Here is a 21,384-nt window from a genome sequence, read left to right as displayed (position 1 = left end):
GATGGGACGCTTCAGCTCTCCCAAGAAGGATTCCCTCCCCCACCACAGCTCAACACAGGCATCTTCTCTTCTCTGCTGAATGGCCCTTTCCTTTAGAATGGACTGTCATTGGTTATTTATTGGCATACACTCCCTTCTCTCTGCCTACCTACGGCTCTCTTTGAAACCCTTCCCTTTTCCATAAGACCCATAAAAATATGCTTTTTGATCTTTCTTTGAATAGCTCCATCTCCCTTCCCCAGAATTCACTGGGGCATACAATCTTCCAGGAATAAAAAAAGTTAAGTAAGTGAAAGGCACTTTTTACACTGGCAATGAGCCGCAGCTACATGTGTCTGGTTCTGCTAACCAATCAATTAATCAATCACTCAATCTGTATTTTCTGAGTACTGACTGTGCGCAGAGTGCTTGGGCAAGTAAAATACCACTGGGTTGGTAGACTTGTTTCCTGCCCACAAGGCTAACCCTTTGGGGTACCTACAGTTTGGGGCCCAGACACTCCCAATGTAATATTCAACGTTTCTCTGACAGCTGCCTTGGGCTCAGCTACCATTTCCAGTGAGCTGTCCACAACAAAGGCTCAATCTCTGTCTCTGGAAAACTAACTGACATCCGTGGGCACAATTAGTTGATATCGTCATCCATCTTGCCTTACACAGCACTTTCTCCTCTACACTTCCTACTTGGAAATTCATCCACCTCCAAGTTGCTCAATTACTCAGTTTTATTAGCAGCTTCTCAAGTTCACCTGCTCCCCTAAACAGATTTTCGCCAACTCGGTTTGGGCCAAATTAGAAAATATTGCAGGTTGGATACTGCTTCCATTTTCCACTTCATGAATAAATGTAATGGACAAGTAAAAAAAAAAATCCCCCATTATGCATCACTCGATTCTCCTGAATGTCAAGTGATGGGCTCCACTTCTTCCCATCAGCTTGTATTTCTGGGTGGGATGGGCTCCCAGTCCAGGAATCTTCTTCAGCAGAATTTCAGGGAAGACCCCTTGGAAGGTACAGGAGGATGAGGTGATGGTCACTGGGCACTGATAAAGCAAACCACAACCGGCTGTGTCCCATTCTTCCTTGCAAAGTCACCACACATGCCGAAAATGGTCTTCGTAACATTTGACACTTAAGGTGATCTCAGTGCCTTTCCACAGTTTCTTTGAAAACTTGGGTAGAGCTAACTTGAGCATGGTTTCCTCACCCCTGACAAGTACAAGGGGCCCAGTTCCGGTTCTGACATCTGTTGTGACAGTATGTCTGAGGAAAGCATCTCTCCCCACCTTGCCCCCCGTCCTCTCTTCCCAATCTCGATGATCAGGTCACCGCTCTCAACTCCACCCTCTCTACTCATCTCAACTCTCTCGCCCCCCTTTCCCTCTCCCGCTCTCGCTCCACTAACCCACAGCCCTGGGTTACCGCCTCTCTCCACCTCCTAGGCTCCTACTATGCTCGAGCTGCCGAGCACTGCTGGTGAAAGTCCAAGCACCAAGCCGACCTCATACATTTCAAATTTATCCTTTCCTGCCTTAACTCTGCCCTCTCCTCCGCCAAGCAAAACATCTTCTCCTCCCTCATCGACACCCATGCCCGTCACCCCCGCCAATTGTTCCGGACCTTTAACTTTCTCCTTAGGGCCCCTGTTCCTCCCCCTCCCCCATCCCTCACCCCTAATGATCTGGCCACCTACTTCAACACAAAAATTAACACAATCAGGTCTGAGCTCCCCCAAGTCACCCCTCCCCGTCTTGCCTCCCCCCAACCCTCTCCCCTACTTTCCCATCCTTCCCTGCAGTATCCTCAGAGGAGATCTCCTCCCTCCTCGCAAGTGCCACCCCCTCCACCTGTGCCTCGGACCCCATTCTCGCTCACCTTATAAAAACCATCGCCCCTGCCCTCCTCCCCTCCTTAACTTGTATCTTAACCACTCACTCTCCAATGGCTTCTTCCCCTCTGCCTTCAAACATGCCCATGTCTCCCACATCCTAAAAAAAACCCTCTCTCGACCCCACTTCCCCCTCCAGTTATCGCCCTATCTCCCTACTACCCTTCGTTTCCAAGATCCTAGAACGAATCGTCTACACTCGATGCTTAGAATTCCTTAACTCCCATTCTCTCCTGGACCCCCTCCAATCTGGCTTCCGTCCCCTCCACTCTACCAAGACTGCTCTCTCTAAGGTCACCCATGACCTCCTTCTTGCCAAATCCAATGGCTCCTACTGCATTCTAATCCTCCTTGACCTCTCAGCTGCCTTTGACACTGTCGACCATCCCCTTCTCCTCCACACTTTATCTCACCTTGGCTTCACGGACTCCATCCTCTCCTGGTTCTCCTCTTATCTCTCTGGCTGGTCATTCTCGGTCTCCTTCGCTGGCTCCTCCTCCCCCTCCCATCCTCTAACTGTTGGAGTTGCTCAAGGGTCAGTTCTTGGCCCTCTTCTGTTCTCCATTTACACTCACTCCCTTGGTGAACTCAGCCACTCTCACGGCTTCAACTACCATCTCTAAGCATCTACATCTCTGCCCCTGTCCTCTCCCCCTCCCTTCAGGCTCGTATCTCCTCCTGCCTCCAGGACGGTCCTCTCCCAGACTTCCCTATCACCGTGGATGGCACGACCATCCTTCCCGTCTCTCAGGCCCACAACCTCAGTGTCATTTTTGACTCGGCTCTCTCGTTCACCCCACACATCCAATCCGTTACCAAGACCTGCTGGTCTCACCTTTATAATATCTCCAAGATCCGCCCTTTCCTCTCCACCCAAACGGCTACCTTACTGCTACACGCTCTTATAATATCCCGGCTAGACTACTGTGTCAGCCTTCTCTCTGATCTCCCTTCCTCCTCTCTCTCCCCACTCCAGTCTATTCTTCACTCCGCTGCCCGGCTCATCTTCCTGCAGAAACGATCTGGGCATGTCACTCCCCTTCTTAAAAACCTCCAGTGGTTGCCTATCAACCTCCACACAAAACAAAAACTTCTCACTCTGGGCTTCAAGGCTCTCCATCACCTCGCCCCTTCCTACCTCTCCTCCCTTCTCTCTTTCTACTGCCTACCCCGCGCGCTCCACTCCTCTGCTGCCCACCTCCTCACCATCCCTCGGTCTCGCCTATCCCGCCGTCGACCCTTGGGCCACGTCCTCCCGCGGTCCTGGAATACCCTCCCTCCTCACCTCTGCCAAACTAATTCTCTTCCCCTCTTCAAAACCCTACTTAAAGCTCACCTCCTCCAAGAGGCCTTCCCAGACTGAGCTCCCCTTTTCCCTCTGCTCCCTCTACCCATCCCTTCACCTGTCCGCAGCTAAACCCTCTTCTCCTCCCTTTCCCTCTGCTCCTTCCCCCCCGTCCCATCCCCACAGCACTGTACTCGTCCGCTCAACTGTATATATCTTCATCACCCTATTTATTTTGTTTAATGAGATGTACATCACCCTGATTCTATTTATTTGTTATTGTTTTAATGAGATGTTCTTCCCCTTGACTCTATTTATTGCCATTGTTCTTGTCTGTCTGTCTCCCCCGATTAGACTGTAAGCCTGTCAAAGGGCAGGGACTGTCTCTATCTGTTGCGATTTGTACATTCCAAGTGCTTAGTACAGTGCTCTGCACATAGTAAGGGCTCAATAAATACTATTGAATGAATGAATGAATGAATGAATGAATGAATAAGGCTGATGCTCAGTTGCCCATGCCCTCGGACCTTTGGCTCATCCTGTATAGCTTTCACCCAGGACCTTCCCCTTACTCTTTAGATAAACAAATGAATGGATCTGTGATTCCCACTGTGCAGCCTCTGATCTACAGTTTCTCATCTGAAATTCCAATGGTGTGGCAGCAGGCTTCCTGAGAACCAGTCGGAGGACACTGAAAATGTTTCCCATCAATCTCCACATCAAACAGAAAACTCCTCACCACTGGCTTTAAAGCACTCAGTCACCTTCCTATCTCACCTCGCTATTCTTCTACTACAACTAAGTACAACTACAAACTTTGCTCCTCTAATGCTAACCTTCTCACTGTATCTCATCTATCTCGCTGCTGATCTCTCGTTCTCATCCTGCATCTGGCCTGGAACTCCCTCCCTCCTCATAGCCAACAGAAAATTATTCTCCCCTGCTTCAAAGCCTCACTGAAGGCAAATCACCTTCGAGAGGCCTTCCCTAAGCCCTTCTCCTTTCCTCTTCTCCCACTCCCTTCTGCATCACCCTGTTTTACTCCATTTATTCATCCCCCCATCCCAGCCCCACAGCACTCATGTACATATCTGTAATTTATTTATTTACCCTATTGTCTGTCTCCCCTTCTAGACTGTCAGCTTGTTGTGAGCAGGGAATGTGTCTGCAGAGATGCAGGCTGAGGGACTGGTTCTGGTTTCCTCCCAAAGGCCCCTTAGGCCTGGGGCCCAAGACCCCTGATTCTATCTAAGCTCACCGGAAACTCAGAGCACAGCAAAACAGCAGATGACTCACAAACTCAGAAGTCTGTGTTGTACTGTAGCTCCTAACAGAATGAAAGTCATCATAGAGGCTCCTCATCACGTGTTTCAAGAAGGGGACAGGGCCCGGGGGTCCAGTGATGCTTTAAAAAGGCACCACTTGTTGTGCCATGTGGCCCCAGGTGTCCCCACCCCTGCTCACAGAGAACAATTTCTGGGTATCAACATTTAGGGTTGGGAGCCTGCATATGGCTGTAACTTTCACAGTGCATATGCTCTGGGCAAGCTCTCCTTGATCTCGTTATGGACAGGAAACATGTCCGCTAATTCTATTGTACTCTCCCAAGCACTTAGTACAGTGCTCTGCACATAATAAGCACACGTAAATGCAACTGATTGACTGACAACAAGATCCAGAGAGCTTTGAGCTGCCCCCACCAAAGCTCACATTTGCTGACAGGATGGCACTGGTAGGAACCCTGCCCAAGGACACACACAATATTAGTTCCTCTGGAGGAAGAGCCAAAAGGAGTTAGTGTATTAATTCCTAGACATACATACATCCACATGCACACACAGAGCAAATTGCTTTTTGATCTATTTCTTAAGAAAAATAAGTTAAAAGTGAAATGTTCCTGGTTCTAGAGGCCTGACCAGAGCAACCTTCAACACTACTTCTGAATTACTATTCTGGAAATAGGTGAGGTCATAACTAAGGGTGGACTCATTTGTTTCAGCCATCTGTGGGGTGGAAGAGATAATTCCCCCAAATATCCCAGCCTCCGATGTGTGACTCATTTTGCTCCGCTATCAGGAGGGACTCTTCTGTAAGATGAGCTCCCTGCAGTGAGATTTTTCTGTACAGGGGCTCTTGGAGTGAAAAAAAAAAATCTGAGGAACTGAAGAAGAGGTAGAACAGATTGGGAAATTACATTTTAAACTGAAGTATTTTGTTCCTGATTATGAACATTAAGGTATAAATTATAACACACCATTAAACTTCAGATGCTGCAGGATCAAAGAAGTTTGGCTAAAGTGGAACAGATCATTTCTTGCTCATACATATTTTAGCTAAGCTGTTTGAACCCTGCAGTTTCATCTGAAGATTACCCAAGATAATACAAATTGCACTTGGTTTGCTGGCCCAGAAAATGATACAGGATTCCCAATATGGCTTGCTTAGGCCAAAACCAAACAGACTAAACAGACCAGAGGACCAACAAGCCTTTGAAGACCCCCAGGACTATGCCCTAGGTCCAGGATGTGGGGTTCTCCATGGGAGACTCAATAGGGCTGGAACTGCATCCTTACTCCCAAATCACCTTTCTGAGAGGTTTCTTTTTGGACACTTTGGGCGCAAGGACAGTTTGCCTTTGGATGAAGAGTGGTTTTTCTGCCTACAGGGCAGGTATTCATTCATTCATTCATTCATTCATTCATTCAATTGTATTGAGTGCTTACTGTGTGCAGAGCACTGTACTAAGTGCCTGGAAAGTACAATTCAGCAATAAAGAGAGACAATCCCTGCCCATGCAGGGCTTACAGTCTAGAAGAGGGGAGACAGACATCATAACAAGTAAACAGGCAGGCTTCAAGCCCCGGAGAACTGGCTAGGGGGGTGTGATGAATGAGAAGGAGAAGAAGGAAGTGAAGGAGACTGTGTAGGGGGGAAGAGAGGGATGAAGAGGAGGAAAAGGAGAAGGAAGAAGGAGAGAAGGGGGAGGATGAGAAGGAGGAGGTGACAATATTCTAGCCATTCAGTGTTCACATTGCTTCTTCCTAGAGAGGCAGGATAGCCAAGTGGACAGAGAATGAGCTTGGAAGTCAGGAGACCCAAGTTCTAGTTCCAGCTCTGCCACTGGTTTACTGTGGGACCTTGGGCAAATCACTTAACTTTTCTTTGCCTTCATTTCCTCATTATCACCTGTCTCTTGTTGCATAAATCCACATCGTCTCCACTGAACTCAAAACTCCCTCAACCTCTGTTGGGAAATTACATTGATCTCCTACCTTCAGACCCCAGCCTTGGATCACCTCCACAGTTTCCTTCCTCCCCTCCTGCTGCAGAATTCCTGCAGAATTCTGTTGGAGAAAATCTAGAACCCCTAGACAACTTTGGCCACTACAAATTCATCTTGCCTTACTTTAACTCTGTCCTTACTTTGCCCAGCAACATCACTTCTCCCTCTTCACTGACTGCCATGCTCATCGCCCCAACAAATTATTCTAGACCTCTGCCTCGCTCTTGAATCCCCCAGTGCCATCACACACCCTTTTCCAGCCCAGATAATTTACAAACTAGTTTGGGGGCAAAACAAAACCATTAAGTGCATTCCCATTCCCATCTTTTCCTGCCATCTCTCAAGAAGAGATCTCCTTCCTGCTTTCAAAATTCACATTCAGTTCCTCAGACTTCATCCCTTCTTGCCCCTAAAAATGACGACTCCCACCTTTCTTCCTTCCCAATCTGCCCAACTCCCCAACAACCTAACTCACTAATTGACAGAGTTCCCTCCTGATTAGTTCAGTGCTCTCCACACAGTAAGCACTCAATAACCACCATTATTACTGGGAAGCATCATGGCCTAGTGGTAAGAGCTCCACCAGGTACCTGTGTGACCTTGGGCAAGTCACTTCACTTCTTTGTGCCTCAGGGCTCCAGTCTGCAAAATGGGGTTCAATACCTGTTCTCCCTCCTACTTAGACTGTGAACCCCATATGGGACAGGGACTGAGTCCACCCTGATCAACCTGAATCTTCCTCAGAGTTTAGTACAGTGTTTGGCACACAGTAAGCATTTAATAAATACCACAATTCTTCTGATTATTATTATGGGCTCCAGCTGTGCTGCTCCCTACTGACCCTCACCAAGGCTTTGCATTTCACATTCACAACTTGGTACAGTCATTGGGGACAAAACTCTTTCACAGGCAGGTGGCACACCCGTTGCTGCTGTTTTTCACAGAATGCAGTCACTTTCTCCTGACAGGTCTGGAGCCTTTGATAAATAGGCCTGACACTGGGTTGAAAGTCCTGCGGGCACTATAGAGAATCATTTAGAAAATAACAATGTCAGTTACTCTGATCCGTCCACGAGCGATCCAACAGCAAGACCTAGATAATAACTGACAATCACAGTTGTACTGTAACTAATGAGAAAAGATAAAGCGGCAAATGGACTGTAGGTATGCATTTGATAAATTGCATCCGTTGCTTATATAAATGTCTGCTGTGCTGGATCGTTGAACTAAAACAAATATTTATCACTGAAATTTAGGATCGAGAAAGCAATTTACATTTTATTAAACAAATATTTTGATGCCGTGTCTATATATGGTTGAAAAATGAAAACAACCTACCTCAACTTCCTGAGTACGAAAGCATTAATAATGAGAAAAAGTAAAAGAATGATGTCAAACACTATTAAAGAAATGTGAACATTTCCCATAATTCCATCCCCATTTAAATGCAGAATTCCTGAGGCAGGACATTTAAAGGGATAATGACATACATTTTATCTTCATGCAACCCTGGTCCTTCCTCCAACTGCGGCCTTAACGGGCCACCCGAGGGGCCGTGGTCAGATCTGTAGGGGAACCCAAGCGCGATGTAGAAAAACCCAGGAAGCTGGGTGGCTGGCAGCCATTAGCCCATGTTTCAAGAAAATACTGAAGCCCCAGGGATGGAGGGGAGATGCTTATTCACAGGATGCTGCATTATGACAATATGAGCAGAGGGAGAGGAGGGAGAGATAAAGAGAGGAGAGGGAGAAGAAGAAGATGGAGGAGGAAGAGAAGGAAGGGAAATTGGTAGGAGGTAGGAGGAGGAGGAAAAGGAAGAAGAGAAGGAGGAAGAGGAGAAGGAAGAGGAGGAGAAGAGGGAGAAAGGGAGAGGGAGGAGACAGAAAAGGAGAAGGGGAAGAACAGGGGAGGGAAGGGAAAAAGGGGGAGAGAGAGAGAGAGGCTAAAACTCTCATCATTCAGGGGCCAATAATGCAGCTTACAATCAACCAGACCCTTTCTTCTTTTTTCCCTTCTTCCCTGCCTTTGACCATTTCACAACTCATAAGTGCATCCCTCAGACACATGTAAAATATAAGCTGGTCCATTTGTCTCTTCAGAGCAGCTATCATCACCATTAACATATGAATTGAGTATCTGCTGGGTACCTGAGTGTTATACTGGGTGCCTGCTGTGGAAGCCCCCTCCTGGGTACCTTCCATATACGGGGACCTTATTGGGGCATACTCCATGCTTGGCATTATACCGCATACCTACTGTACATAAAGTGTGGATTAAGGCACAGTCTATGGGCAGAGCACTTAAGTGGTAATGGGCAGGCAAACTAGATGGAAAAAACATGGACCCTACCATCAAGGAGCTTCCACACTAGCTCTGGAAAAGATTTGTTGAGGGAGGAGGTGGAAACTAATGGCTACACTGAGAGCTTGATTTAATCCAATAATTTTGCTTTCCGTGACTACCAACCAAAACTTTTCTCTGCCAGCCCAGGGTTTGGCTGTAAACCGGAAGGGATCTTGTTGAAGAAACATCAGGGATGAGTTCCTGGAGACTCGAAAATGGCTGCTCCCAAACTCTCTGTCCTGCCAGTTGTGGGGAGAACATGTGTCTGTTCATTGTTATACTGTACTCTCCCAAGAGCTTAGTAAAGTGCTTTGCGGACAATAATCACTCAATAAATATGATTGACTGAATGAATTACCACATTCAATCATTCAATAGTATTTATTGAGCGCTTACTATGTCCAGAGCACTGTATTAAGCGCTTGGAATGTACAATTCGGCAACAAATAGAGACAATCCCTGCCCAATAACAGGCTCACAGTCTAAATGGGGGAGACAGCAAAGCAAAATAGAACAAAAAACAAGACATTATCAAGATAAATAGAATCAAGGTGATTATATACCTCATTAGCAAAATAAATAGGGCAATAAATAATATATACAAATGATCACAGTGCTGAGGGGACACAGAGAACTGGGGCACAGAGTCTGGGTCTGAACTCTCACCAAAATTAGCTGGATAATTCTGGCCAAATTAGAACTTGATTAGTTCAGAGTCCAACAAAAGGAAAGAAACACTCAAATCCCATCAAAGGGCACCCAGAAATGCAAGGAAAGGATGTGGTGGCAGAAGGCAGATTACTCAATCAATCAATGGAATTTTAGAGCACTCATTATTAGCAGAGAATTGTACAAAATAGTTGGGAGAGTACAGTGCAATAAAGTTGATACATGTGATTCATTCATTCAATCATCCAGGCCCTCAAGGAGCTTGCATTCTAGTGTAGGAGACAGATATTCAAATAAATTACAGGTAGGGGATTCAGCACAGAATAAGGACAAGTACATAAGTGTTGAGAATCTAAGTCCTTAAGGGGTATAGATCCAAGTGCACTGATAATGCGAAAAGGGAGGGAGAAGACACTGGTGAGAAGATATTTAGTGAAAGAAGACTTCCAGGGGGAGACGTGATTTTGGCAGATAGAGTAACTTGTGGTTTAAAATAAAAATAATGTTATTTGTTAAGCACTTACTATGTGCCAAGCACTGTTCTAAGCACTGGGGTAGATACAAGGTTATCAGGTTGTCCCACAAGGGGCTCACAGTCTTAATCCTCATTTTACAGATGAGGTAACTGAGGCAGAGAGAAGTTGTGACTTCCCCAAAGTCACACAGCTGATGAGTGGCGGAGCTGGGATTCAAACCCATGACCTTTGACTCCTAAGCCTGTGCTCTTTCCCCTAAGCCATGCTGCTTCATGTTGCTTCAGATAGGATATGAAAAGGAGGGGGTTTCATGCAGGAGGGATGTAAACTCGTTGTGGGCAGGGAATGTGTCAGTTTATTGTTATATTTTACTCTCCCAAGTGTTTAGTACAGTACTTTACACCCAGTAAGCACTCAATAAATACAATTGAATGAATAAAATACGATTCATTGATGTGAACAAGGGGATGATGGTGAGAGAAGCAAGACTGAGGTACAGAGAATAGGTTGATATTAGGAGTGTAGTGTGCAGGCTGGGTTGTAGTGGGAGAGGAAAGACCTTAGGGGTAAGAGCGGGAGAGCTAAGTGTGGGCCTTAAAGTCTATGGTAAGGAGAAACCAGATAGCATGGGGTCAGGGACAGAATTGGAAGCAGTGGGTGTAAATTTGCTTGAGGAGTTTGGAGAGAAATAGTAGGAAGGAGATGGGGGTGGTCAAAATAAGGCTTTTTTAGGTTAGGGGATACATGGGCATGTTTGAAAGTAATGGGGAAGGAGCCATTAGTGAACAGAGTGAACAGTTGAAGATGGTGATCAGGGAGGGAAGAACAGAAGGGGTCAAAGTGTTTTAATAAGAAACTGGATCCCTAGGCACTGAGGCTTGGCAATAGAAAGAATGGAGGCAGTTAGCAGCATGTGCCCTTTTGGATTAGATATTTTCAGCTGAGCCTCTACTGTCAACAGCTGCTAGCTTCCTGAATGATGGCATACTGAATCTCAGCTGCCCTTCCTCACAGAGATGCAAAGACAGTGTGGAGATGGAGAAGCAGCTTGGCCCAGTGGGTAGAGCATGAGCCTGGGAGTCAGAAGGACCCAGGTTCTAATCCCAGCTCTGCCAAGTGTCTGCTGTGTGAGCTCAGGCAAGTCACTTAACTTCTCTGTGCCTCAGTTTCATCTGTAAAATGGAGATTAAGAATGTGACCCCCACCTGGGACAAGGACTGTGTCCAACCTGATTAGCTTGTATCTAACCGGCATAGTACAATGCCCGGCACAGAGTAAGCACTTAAATACCATAAAGAAAAAGGAATGTATTATTCGATAATGTACGTTATCGATAATGTAGACAAACCCATTATGCTTCAGAGTGTACACAATAGAGGGATGAGAAGCTACATGTGCTTGATACAGAAAAATCTACTAGTAAATGGACTAAATAAGTGTTCAGATGTGACACTCCGTAAAGGCAGAAGTAATAGTGTCTGAAGTGCAATAAGAGGTTGGTTGTTGTCTACCAGGCTTTCAAGTGTTTATTGCTTTTGACATTTCTGGAAATATCAATTCAACAAAGAATCAACATAACATCAGTGCCTAGAATACTTTTACATGTACTCCATTAGAAGATAAACCAAGGGGGCTCTGGAAGGCTGAAATGGCTTCTGCAACCCTGGGGCAAATTGCATTTCTGTTTGACCTGATGGAAATCGAACCGTCACACTATCACAGGTCCCCGACCGAAGTGTTCTTGGAGGCACCAGAGCCCAGTGGACAGAGCCCTGGACTGAAAATCAGGATATGTGGGTTCTAGTCCCATTTCAGCAACCAGGCTGTTGAATGACCTGGACAAGTCACTTAACCTCTCTATGCCTCAGTTTCTTTATTTGGGAAATGGGCATAAGATACCTGCTCTCTTCCCCTATTAGACTGTGAGCCCCATGTGGGACAAGAACTGTGTCCAATCTATTGATCTTGCAGGTACTCGATCTAGAGTAAGTGTTGAATAAATACCTTCATTATTAGTATTATCAGCAACATTATTGGAAACATCGGTAATAACGAGGACAACAATGAATTAGGTTCTGATTCCTGTAGATCCCCATCCGGTGTTTATGGCCATTCCTCAGCTTCCCATTGAACTGAACAGTGGCCTGAGTGGGTGCCCAGAAAAAGGCACTGAAAGGCCCAGTCCCAGGGACCAGCTGGGGCCATTGACCAGTTGAGTCCAAGAAACCCCCCCAGGTGGCTTTTTTGGTTGCATGGCACCAGTCAGTGTTTCTGAGGCTCAATCACAGCTGGCCGGGTGACGGACTGCAGAGCCAAACCACCGAAGATCCCTGCTTCCTTCCCACCCCCACCTCCACCCCCAGGGCCCCTACTCCCAACTTGCTCGGTGTGGGCAGGGAATATTATTTGTTACCCTATTTATTTTGTTAATGAGGTGTATATCTCCATGACTCTATTTATCTTGATTATGTCATCTTATTTTGTTTTGTTCTGTTTTGCTTTGCTGTCTGTCTCCCCGTTTAGACCGTGAGCCCGTTATTGGGCAGGGACTGTCTCTATCTGTTACTGAATTGTACATTCCAAGCACTTAGTACAGTGCTCTGCACATAGTAAGCCCTCAATAAATACTATTGAATTATTTTACTGTTATATTGTACCAAGGGCTTAGTACAGTGCTCTGTGCATGGTAAGTGCTCAATAAATACAACTGACTGAATGAAGGAATGAACCTGCCCTGTGCATATGGGGAATGCAGGGATTTAAGCTGCACAGCATGTGACCCCTGTGAATATTGAAAAGATCCTCCCGGGCCCCTTTACCACAAGTCTTGTCTGACTCAGTACTTTAATGAAGTAATTCTTATGGTATGTGGAATTTATACTATTTCATTTTCCTTACCGCATCTTTCACCAAACCCTGCCCCACCTCGTTTCTACAGTGGGAGCCTCTGGAGGGCCAGGGACAATGTCTATCTCTCACCTGGGTACTTTACCCCAGTTCTTAGTACAGTGCTGTGCACACAAAAAGTGCTGAAAAAATACTACGACAACGACTGCTACTATTAGAGTGACTGCTATTATTACTACTACTGTCCCTATTCTTATTGCTACTACTACCTCCGTTACTATGAGAAGCAGTGGGGCTCAATGGAAAGTGCATGGGCTTGGGCGTCAGAGGTCATGGGTTCAAATCCCCGCTCAGCCGCTTGTCAGCTGTGTGACTTTGGGCAAGTAACTTCACATCTCTGTGCCTCAGTTGCCTCATCTGTAAAATGGGGATTAAGACTGTGAGCCCCACGTGGGACAACCTGATTCCCCTGTCTACCCCAGTGCTTAGAACAGTGCTCTGCACATAGTAAGCGCTTAACAAATACCAACATTATTATTAAGTCACTTCACTTCTCTGTGCCACAGTTACTTCATCTGTAAAATGGGCATTAAGATGGTGAACCCCACGTGGGACAACCTGATCACTGTGTATCCTCTCCAGCGCTTAGAACCGTGCTTTGCACATAGTAAGCACTTAACAAATGCCATCATTATTATTATTACTTCTGCCATTGCTTCTTCTGCTACTATTTTTGCTACTATTACTATTACGGCTACTACTATTCACCACTTCTGCTACTATATTTACTCCGACTACTTCTTATTGTCTTATGCTGTTGAGTCACGTCAGACCCGGAGCGACGCCACAGACACATCTCTCCCAGAACGCCCCACTTCCATCTGCAATCATTCCAGTAGTGGATCCATAGTGTTTTCTTGGGAAAAATCAGGAAGCAGTTTACCACCGCCTCCTTCCACGCAGTAAACAAGTCTCCACCCTTGACTCTCTCCAGTGCCACTGCTGCCCAACGCAGGGGAGTTTTGACTTGGAGCAGATTGCTTTCCACTCACTAGCCACTGGCCAAGCTAGGAATGGAATGGGTAGGCCTCTGCTTGACTCTTCCTCCTATAGTTAAGAATGGTAGAGGACTGGAAACTCTCCAGATGCGACCCTGACCCAACTACTACCTCCATTACTACTTCTACTATTGCTACTCCTATTATTACTATTTCTGCTACTATTGTGCCTATTCGTATATATTTATTACTCTATTTTCTTAATGATATGTATGTATCTAAGATTCTATTTATCTTGATGGTATTGATGCCTATTTGTTTTGTTTTGCTGTCTCCCCCATTTAGACTGTGAGCCTGTTGTTGGGCAGGGATTGTCTCTATCTGTTGTCGAACGGTACGTTTCAAATGCTTGGTACAGTGCTCTGCACACAGTAAGTGCTCAGTAAATGTGATTGAATGAATGAATACTGCTACTATTCCTATTATTACTGCTACTTTGGCTACCGTTACTACTACTGCTGTTACTACTTCTAGGCACCCTGTCCTGAGATGTGGTACCAGAGGGAAAAAAGGAAAACAAAAAAAGTTGACTGAACCTAGGGCTATGTTGCTGGGGAAAGATCTTCCCGGGCAGCCCACTTGGCTCAGGGCCCCACCTCCACTGAGCCATTGCTCCTGGGGTTGTGAGGCTGTGGGGGAGAGAGAGAGCACCACATCTCCCTTGCTCCTAGAAGTGCTGCAGCCATGGGCAGGGATGACTCAACTATGCCTAGGCAAACAGCTGGCAAGCCCTGGAGGGGGGCAGCTATGAAAGGGTAAGAATCCAGCCTGGAGCATAGCTGGCTGTGGCAATCGGTGGTGCCCTGTGAGGAGCAGACTGGTACCTGGCCCAGGCCTGGGAGTCAGGTGGTGGAGGAGGAATGAGGACCGCCCTGTACCCGAGGCACTGAGGAATACTCCTGGGCTCATGGCCCCTGCCTCCCTTTCCAACTCCCCAGGACATCAATTCATTCATTCAATCATATTTATTAAGTGCTTACTGTGTGCAGAGAACTGTACTAAATGCTTGGGAAAGTACAATACAGAAATAAAGAATGACAATCTCTGCCCACAGCAAGCTCATAGTTTAGAAGGAGGGAGACAGACATCAATATAAATAAATAAAACTACAGCTATATATATATATATATAAGTGCTGTGGGGCAGAGAGAGGGGGAAGAGCAAGGGGAGCAAGTCAGGGTAATGCAGAAGGGAGTGGGAGATGAGGAAAAGTGGGGCTTAGTCTGGGAAGGCCTCTTGGAGGAGATGTGCCTTCAATAAGCCTTTGAAGTGGTGGAGAGTAATTGTCTGGTGGACTTGAGATTGGAGGGCTTGCCAGGTCAGAGGTAGGACTTGGGTCAGGGGTTGGCGGCAAGACAGGCGAGTCCATACCCATCTTCCCAGGGGAAAGTCACTTTCTGAATTTCTCTTAGTGGTTTCATTCCTAACTTCCTTAATTGCCCAGTCTGGGCTGGCAAACAATACTATAAAGCTTCAACTCAGCTGTCTGATTTCAATTTTCTTTGAACTATTACTATCACTTCTGCAACTCTCCCTCTCCCATCCCCCAGTGATCCCTATGTCTGTCCGTCTCCCCCGATTAGACTGTAAGCCCGACAAACGGCAGGGACTGTCTCTATCTGTTGCCAACTTGTTCATCCCAAGCGCTTAGTACAGTGCTCTGCACATAGTAAGCGCTCAATAAATACTATTGAATGAATGAATGAATATTCTCCCTTCCCCACAACCTCCACGCTACTTTCTCTCTCTCTCTAGTATTTCAGTAGTATTTATTGAGCGCTTACTATGTGCAGGGCACTGTACTAAGGGTTTGGAATGTACAATTCGGCAGTGGATAGTATTTGTGAAGCACTTACTATATGACAAGCACTTTTTTAAGTAATGGGGTAAATATAAGTTAATCGGCTGAACAAAGTCCCTGTCTCACATGGGGCTCACAGTCTAAGTAGGAGGGAGAACAGGTACTGAGTCCCCATTTTACAGTTGAGGAAACTGAAGCCCAGAGACATCAATTGATTTGTCCGAGGTCACAGAGCAAGCAAGAGGTTAAATTTTAGAACCCAGGTCTTCTGACTTCCAGGCCTCTCATTTTTCCATACTGCTTCCCTCCTAGTACTTTCTCGCTCTGTCCTCCCTCTTTCTTCTCTCTATCGATTTCCTTCTATGACCCCCATCTCTCTGTCTCTCGTTCTCCCTCTGCTTCTCTGTAGGGACCAGGGAATGTGATGCTGGTTTATAATCATGGTTAAGCTGTCTAAATAAATGCGGGGACAGGGGTGGACATTTTCTGGATGTTCGACTTAGTGCCTGTTGCCCTGCCAACATCAAAATCCTTAGATTGTGAGCTCCATGTGAGACAGGCACTGTTTGCAGCCTGATGATCTTCTATCTACCCCAGCGCTTAGTATGGTGCTTGGCACAAAGTGAGCACTTAATGAATATCACAATTGTCATTATTATTGCTATTAATAATATCATTATCTTGACTGTAATCCTCCAGACCCCTCCTCCAATGGGCCTTCCCAACTAATCACTAATCAGTGCCTCAGTCCTATTCAGCCATTTGGAGGCCTTGGGTAGATAGACTGATTGCTTTATTCACCCCCAACACCTGTGTACACATATGCAGCAGAGGAAGTGGGACAGATCATCTAAGGCCCCATGATTAGCCACCGGCACTCTGAATCTCACAGGCAGAAGCCCTGAAACCATCCACCAGGTCAGAGGTGAATTTCAAGCCTCAACTATCCTGACAGCACAGAGCCCATGCCCCTCAAAACCAAATGGGTTCAGGGTAAAGACTGGGCTGGGTTTCCATGGATCTCTGATCTCAAAGATGTCTCTCTTCTCCATCAGCACCTTCTGTGTGGACTGAGGGAAAGAGGAAGAGCGGGACCAGTGGGCAGGTCACTGCCAGACCATATCGCCAACAGCTGGCATGGGAGGGTCTGACCGCCCTTTTTGAAAGCTACTGTTTGGGTGGTGGAGCTACTTCATTCACTACATCGGCCCCAGACTCAATCAATCAAAAATCACATGAATCAAACCCTCGGCCTGGACCTAGCACTGCGCTAAGCTTTGAGAAGAATATGGGGATGGTGATTTAGATTTGGTCCCTGGCCTACAACCTAGATGGAGGGGGAGGTGGGGAAGAAGAGGGAAGAGAGACACACAAGGAGAAAGAGAGAGGGAGGTGAGGGAGCAGCAGCAGAGACACCCACAAAGACAGAAAACTACGAGAGAGAGAAGGGGAGAGAGAACGGAGGGAGTAGAGAGAGTGCACATACAAAGTCTCCCAATTTGCTGAAACAAACACAGCAACAAGAACCACGGAACAATACCAATTCATTACAGGTTCATGGATGGCCTGGGGTCCCTGCGGTTCCCCCAACCCTAGGCCGTGACATTCCACCACACCATTTCCCCAAACCTATCTACTTTGGAAGTGGTACCCCTGGCATGGGGAACACTATCCCAACTCTCATGCCAGTCCTTGGGCTCCCGTGTCTCGCTGCCTCCAATCTAGATTACACACTTCAGCATGGATCATAGTCTCCAAGTGACCCTCATCACACATCTCCCCTCTCCTCAAGACCTTTCAGAGGGTTTCTGTATCCCTCTCCAACAAGCAAAAACCATTCACAGTCAACCCTCCTGCAACTTCCCCCATCGTTTTTCACCCTCCTTAGTGTGCTCGTATACACACACACACGCACCTATACACACGGACATTTATTTCTACCACTGCAGCGTGGCTCAGTGGAAAAGAGCACAGGCTTGGGAGTCAGAGGTCATGAGTTCGAATCCCAGCTCTGCCACTTGTCAGCTGTGTGACTGTGGGCGAGTCACTTAACTTCTCTGTGCCTCAGTTACCGCATCTGTAAAATGGGGATTAACTGTGAGCCTCACGTGGGACAACCTGATTACCCTGTATCTACCCCAGCGCTTAGAACAGTGTTCGGCACATAGTAAGCGCTTAACAAATATCAACATTATTATTATTAAATATTTTTATGTTTATTTCCCCCATCAGGATGCAAGCTCCTGGAGGGCAGAGAATATTTTGTTTCACTATTCTGTATTTTCCAAGGTCCCATTAACACATAAGTCGCCTCTTCCATTCTCATATTTATTTATACCTTACCTCTATACTTGTGTGTGAATATATGTGTGAGTGTGCCCCCACCCTCTGCTCTTCCCCCTTGCCCTCCCCTCAGCATTGTGCTAATTTGTATATATTATTTATTACCTATTTATTTTGTTAATGAGGTGTATCTTGATGATATTGTCTTGTTTTGTTTTGTTCTGTTTTGCTTTGCTGTCTCCCCTGTTTAGACTGTGAGCCCCTTATTGGGCAGGAATTGGCTCTATCTGTTGCCAAATTGTACATTCCAAGCTCTTAGTACAGTGCCCTGCATATAGTAAGTGCTCAATAAATACTATTGAATGAATGAATATATATATGTATGTATATAACATGTTTATGTATACATTATAGTACTACCTGTAAATATTCTTTAAGCCTGGCTCTTCCATTAGAGTTTAAGCTCCTCGTGGGCAGGGAACATCTTTCTCATGCCTCTGTAGTCCTTCCCCAAGTAATTAGTACAGTGCTTTGCACCTAGTAGGTGCTCTTTACCAAGTAGGTGCTCTTTACCATTACTACTACTACCACAACTACTACTTACTTTCCCAAGCTTGGAGAGGCTGCTCATTTCTACCCTAGTCTGAAGACAGAGTGTTGTGCTGGATGTGCTACTCAGTGCAGAATTCCATAATAGATGTTTACCATGTGCGGAGCACTTCACCAGGCATTTTGGAGCATACATAACAGTAGGCTTGAGGAGCTTACACTTTAATGGGGAGACATCCTATCCCACCTTGATTACTGTGTCAGCCTCCTTGCTTGACCTTCCTGTCTCCCGTCTCTCCTCACTCCAGTCTGTACTTCTTTCTGTTGTCCAGACCATTTTTCTACAAAGACATTCAGTCCATGTTTCCACACTTATCAAGAACCTTCGGTGCATGTCCATCCACCTCCATGTCACAGAAATCCTCTTTACCATTGTCTTTCAAGCACCCGATCACCATGTCCCACCCTCCTACCTAACCTCACTATTCTCCTACTACAACTCAGGCTGCACATTTTGCTCCTCTAAAGCCAGCCTACTCACTGTACTTCAGTCTTGTCTGTCTCGCCGCTGACCTCTCACCCACAACATGCCTCTGGCTTGGAACACCCTCCCTTTTCATATCTGGCAGTCAATGACTCTCCCCCATTTCAAAGCCATTGAAAGCACAACTCCTCTAAGAGGCCATCCCTAAAATCTCATTTCCTCTTTTCCCCTCCCTTCTGATTCACCCTACCTTGCTCCCTTTATTCACCTCCCCAGCCCCACAGCAGTTATGTACATATTAGTAATTTATTTATATTAATGACAGTCTCCCACCTCTATGCTTGCTATGGGCATGGAATGTGTTTGGTATACTGTTGTGTTGTATTCTTCCAAGCGCTTAGTACAGTGCTCTGCACACACTAAACACTCAATAAATTCATTCATTCATTCAACCATATTCATTGAATGCTTACTGTGTGCAAAGCACTGTACTAAGCGCTTGGGAGAGTACATTATAACAATGAACAGACATATTCCCTGCCCACAATGAGCTCGATTGATTGTGTACTCAAAGAGGGAGCCGGAGGAAGGCCATAGATCTGACTGGGAATGCCAAAGCTATGGAAGAAATGAACAGGGCGGCCTGGGAAAAGAGCACAGTCTTGGGAAACAGAGAATATGAGTTCTATTCCCAGCTCCACCAGTTAGCTGCTGTGTGACCTTAGGTAAGTCATTCAACTTCTCTGTGCCTCTGTTTCTTAATCTGTAAAATGGGAATTAAATCCTACTCCTTCCTACTTGGATTGTGAGACCCATGTGGGACAGGGACCATATCCAACCTTATTATCTTGTATCTACCAGAGCGCTTAGTATATAGAGTTGGTCCAAAGTAAACCCTAACAAGTACCATTTTAAAACAAAACAAAATCCTTCTCCTTTTCCCACCCGATTTATCTTCCCTTCTGTGTTGCCTTTGTATTTAGGTCTATTTCCCAAAAGCACTTTGATACTCACCCCACCCCAGCTCCACAGCATGTATGTTCAAATCCTTATGCTCTGCCATTTTGCCTCTCTGAAATGTACTTTAATGTCTGTCCCCTGCTCTAGGCTGTAAACTCCTTTTGAGGACAGGGATTGGTTCTACAACCATATTGCATTATTCTCTTCAGACCACTTAATACAGTGCTCTGCATACAGTAAGTGCTTAATAAATACCTTTGATTGATGAGAACAGCTAAATGGATGGAATCAACTCACTGACAACTAACACAGTGGTAAGAATGGCAGTCGGGTTGGCAGCATGGGGAAAAGGATGAGGAGACAATGAAAGGCCATTCTTCTGAAATAAGAAACATCCAGGGCCTCTGCTCGCTGGCTGGTGTCCACTTACTATTGTGCCCCCCTCCCCCCCCTAATAAAAACAAATGAATCCACCAACAGGGAGGCAGATGGACTGAATCTGGTGGTTCCCACCCACAAGCTGGCATGGCAGCCTGGTAAAGCGTACCTTCCATGGCCAACCTATTCAGTCCCCTCTAGCATCTCCACAAGAATACTGTGGTCAGGATACTGGCCATGCCCTCTGCAAGGGAGCACACCTCTGCATCTTATTGGACCGTGTCCCCTGGGCTGGGCTAGAGAGCACAAGAGATGTTCTAGGCTTGGGCCACCCCGCCCAGGAAAGAATCAATGGATTCTGAACAACACTCACTATTTCCCTGGTCCCCTCACTGCCCCACCCACAAGGGCAATGTGTTGATTGAGATCTCAGTGAATTAAGCCCTCCAAAGGCTTATTTTGGAAAACCTCCGACTACATCATTTCAACTTCACAGAAACTGCCTTAGCTGCTGCTGAGGCTATTGCCTGTTGGTTTCTGCTATTATTCACAGAACTCTTCGGCAGCTGCCACCTGCTTTCCTCTGGATTGAACCAAAGATCCACCAGAGCTGACAGATTCCAGTGACGCAGTTTGTACCCAGCCTGGATGGAAGACAGGTCCTCAGATCTAGTCCTTGGAACACATGCAGCCATTTTACACTGTGTTATGGGTATGTGTGTGTGTGTGTGTGTGTGTGTGTGTGTATATATGTACTCATCCGTTGTATTTGAAGAAGACATCTCTGATGGTGAGGTGCCTGGCATACAGTGAGTCCTTAACAAATACCATAAAAAAAAGTTTACTTATGAGTGCATGCCTGGCTGAATAGGTAATGTGGGACCATTAGTCGTGGCCAATTTATGCCACAAAAAGGCTGACCCTGGCTAACACATTCCAGAGTCACCCGTTCCTCTCCAACCAAACTACCAGCAGGGTTCCCCATTTCAGCTCCCCACGGGGTTGCTGTTTGGGGGTTCTGCTCTCATCCATTCCCCACACATGCCCCACCTATAGAGCTGGGACGAACTGGGCTTGGCTT

The 21,384-nt window shown here is 46.2% G+C and overlaps 1 protein-coding gene across 1 annotated transcript in view; it reads right to left on the bottom strand.

The window, feature by feature from the left end:
• SPOCK1 (SPARC (osteonectin), cwcv and kazal like domains proteoglycan 1) overlaps window positions 1-21,384 on the bottom strand; it is a 448,756-nt gene that overhangs the window by 242,117 nt on the left and 185,255 nt on the right. The gene's annotated exons all lie outside the window — the stretch shown is intronic.

This window comes from Ornithorhynchus anatinus, chromosome X1 (genome assembly GCF_004115215.2).
Source record: "Ornithorhynchus anatinus isolate Pmale09 chromosome X1, mOrnAna1.pri.v4, whole genome shotgun sequence".
NCBI lineage: Eukaryota > Metazoa > Chordata > Mammalia > Monotremata > Ornithorhynchidae > Ornithorhynchus > Ornithorhynchus anatinus.
Note: the sequence above shows the minus strand (reverse complement) of the source record. Positions and strands in the feature narration are given on the sequence as shown.